A 3,964-nucleotide genomic window follows, 5' to 3' on the forward strand; every position below is an offset into this window, starting at 1 on the left:
TATTATGTCTCAGATGAGAATTGCTTATATAATATATATGTTTTTCTTTATTCTTAATGTGTATTATTGAAACCAACAGTGTTTGATCATATTTATTTTGAGAGAGTTGAAGCTTACATTTACGTAGTTTCATATCTTTCATTTAAATTGCATTAAGGATTATTTACTTTCATTTTAATTCATGCTTGCATTTATTGATTAAATATTAGTTTTCATATTTCACCTTTTTGATATTCTCTCAGAAAATATAGTTGCATTTCATGAAGGGAGTTACAGTTTGTTCTAGTATTTTACCATTGTAATATAGATTTGTAAATTACCTGTATTATAAGATTTCATTCCAATTTTTGTAACATATTTATTGTAGTATATTCTTGTATCATATTTTAATTCGTAGTTTAAATTTTATTTATAAATAACATATATAAATTAAAATTGTTAATATATCTTAATACCTTAGCAAGGAGATATACAATCTTGTCCTCTTAACAACTACACTAAGTCTTGACTCTTTATTTCCATTATTTCATTTGTATCACTAATCTGGTCTTTTTTGTACTATATTAGTCACTAACACCTACTTTTAGATACATTTAACATTAGTTTATATTTTACATAGAAGTATAGGATATATTTATTTTTCCCTTGGTTTCTTCTTCACAAGAGGAGGAATCCAAAGGTTAGGGCTATTTAAAGAGCTCTGGCATGGGTCACTTCTCCCTTGTTGACAAAGGTCATAAAACTTGCATCAACACAACCCTAGAGTTAACAATTGTTATTAGACCATAATGTTGGATAGTTGTCCTAATGCAAAATTATATTGAGAGAATAAGTTAATTTTGTTGCAAGTTTGGTGCATATGGAGTTTATGTTGAGTGAGAAACTCTTGGGCTTGTGTAATTGTCCTCCATAGTGCTACAATATCCATCTCTCCTATAACACCAGTATGGATCAAGAGTTCATGCGAAAGAAGAGTACCCAAGGAGCAGACAGGGAGGATTACTGGTGGGTCAGTAATGTTTGGCCAACCACGGAGATAATTCCAACTAATGATGAGGTCTTCATCAATTTATAAAGAGGAAGTGGCAATAGATTTCCAATCTCAATCTTGGCTAATGGTGCTCTTGAAATGATAAATTGTAATTGGTTAACTATAAAGTTGTATTTGATTTATTTAATAATAATCCTTGTGTAATGTATATGATCCTTCCAAGAACATTATTTTATAGTTAATTTGTTAAATGAACCAAAAAAGGGGCAAAACCATTAAGATATTATCACTCAATTTATTACGAATTGATTTATATATATAGCTATCATTATGCCAAATGATAATTGTTCTAAGTTCTCTTTTTATTTTAGTTACATGCAGTCGAATTGAATGGGTATGTTGGAATTTTCTCATGTCATATTTGAATGGGTATATTTTAATGAAACTAAAATAAAAAGAGAACATAGAACAATTTTCATTTGGCATAATGATAGTTACACACACACACACATCTCATTAAAATGAATTGCAATGAAACATTCTAAATAAAAAAGATTTGATAAGAGTTATGTATGGATATTAATTGTTATTGAATTGTGGTTAAGGTGTATATATATTGAATTAATTTTACCATATTGTTTAGCATATTGACCTGCAATATAACTAAATGAATGATCATGTTGTGGTACTGAAGAGGAAAACATTTTAATGGTAAAAATATGAAAAAAAAAATGCCAATTATAACAGTTGATTATTCACATTAAATAATTTATTGATAGTATCCAGTAGTATTTCTAATGGAAACTATGGAAATATTTTATAACCTCAACTATGAAATTATTATTTAAATATACATTGTGTTGTTAGCAATAGGGTTCATTGAAAAATTCCTATGGTGGTAGAGTAAATCTATGGTCATGGTTGAGTGGTTTGTTGATAATACAACCAAAATGCATTGTCCAATAATGCTCAAAATGAACCTAATGTTGTTCATATAACATAATTCTCATAACCCAAATGTGAGTCTACATTGTATTAAAGGAATTTTTAATTAGCACATAATTGGCTTGCATCTCAGAATGAGAAATATTATGACACTATCCTTTTCACATGTCAATATGTGTAATAAATACACTATATTGTTTAAAGTGGGATGGGAAACCTATTAAGAACAATATTAAAAAACAAACTAATAACTCCAACTACTTCAAAGTATAGCAGGTGAACCAATGTAAAATGAAAAAATAAAATGAAAGATCACTTTGTACAAAGTCTTGCACAATAATAGGTAAGGAGAAAACTCACATACTCTTTACACTATTCCAAGTAAATTAAATGCTCATTACAAAATATGTGAAAAGAAAATCCACCATTAGATAGAAACTATAAATAATTATAGTTCTAAGTACATGTGTTCCTTTATTCGTTAACAAATCAAGATAAGTACCACGATACTATAGAACTCTGACATCCCTCTAGATATGTTGGATGTATGTACTATAAGAGACTAAGAGAATTGAAAACACAACTCTAAGTGGTTGTGTTATTCAATGCATATTACAAAATATGAGAAAAGAAAATACCTCGATAGAAGTTGTAATTCATAAATAATTATACTTCTAACCACTTGTATTCATTTATCTATTAACAAAATCAAGGTAAGTAGCATGATGCTATAACATTCGAACTTCACTCAAGATATGTCAAATGTATGTACTACAAGAAAACACAACTCTGTGTTCTTATTTAATACAGATGCAAATTAACCAACTCAATTTCCATATTCTAAACAACGACATCTTAATATTAGATAAATATACATTATATTTATCCTCGCGATGCAATGCTTACAAAATGTATCTTTCTAGAGTACAACTGATGGAAATAAGGGATAGTCCTTATTGTTATATATCATATCACTTGGCTACCAAATATTGTGTTTTCTCATTGCACCAAAGATGTAAAACTTTTGCAAACCTTGCATGTTTAAACAAACAAACATACTTATCAATGACAAGACACAAGTAACCTACTCTAATGCCCTACATATAAGTGATTCTAAAATTTTAAGGAGCATGGATTCCCTATAGAACTTGATCTCACAACAATGAACTCTTGACTAGAACAAGAACTTATGGAAGAAATTTGGAATGTAGTAATACAACGCCTCACATGTAATTCTAATTAACTAAATTGAAGAAATTCCAAATCCATACAGATGTAAAATAAAATAAAAATAAGAACCCAACATACTAATACTAATCTCTAATAAAAGAATAAATCAATATAGATCCATATGAAATCAGATATTTTATGCATTGATGAAATTGTGTTGTCATTTTCTTTTAATCACTCCCAATTCTTAATAAATCCTGAACTAACATAGATTTGTGCTAATATATAATTCAATCCCATTAAAAACACACTAGAACCTATTTAGATAACCAAATAGCCATACCATTATATTATGTTGTGTATAAAAAACACTTAAATTTGAATTTTGAATGGGCTCACGCTTCACATGGGATGGAAGTTTTGTTATAATAGCCCCAAACATAGATATAGTGATTTTATCACCATAAGAAACATCTAGACAATTCAGTGCCTAATGAAGTACATGATAGATCGATTTTATCATTGTAAGAAACAATTAGATGATTTAGAGTCCTTAATGAAATTTTCCTTAATTTTAATGAAAAATCAATAGAAAGAGGAGAGTTAGTGATAATATAAAATACCCAACATAGTGATCATGAATGAAACCCCAAAATTTGGGATTTCAACATTTTGTCTTGACTTTTTTACGATATTTGCAAATGATTGTGGTCATGAAAAGACAAAACACCGAAAAATGGTTTCAAAATACAACACCATGATTCTTGGGCTAAATATTGTGAGTGAACTGTATGGAAGTGCCTTTTAGCATAAATTGAACTCTTCCAATTAGCTATTTTGCCTTTATATTTAGTGGAT

Source organism: Pinus tabuliformis, chromosome 8, assembly GCF_031772625.1.
Source record: "Pinus tabuliformis cultivar Carrire ecotype Pingquan chromosome 8, CPIR1, whole genome shotgun sequence".
Lineage (NCBI taxonomy): Eukaryota > Viridiplantae > Streptophyta > Pinopsida > Pinales > Pinaceae > Pinus > Pinus tabuliformis.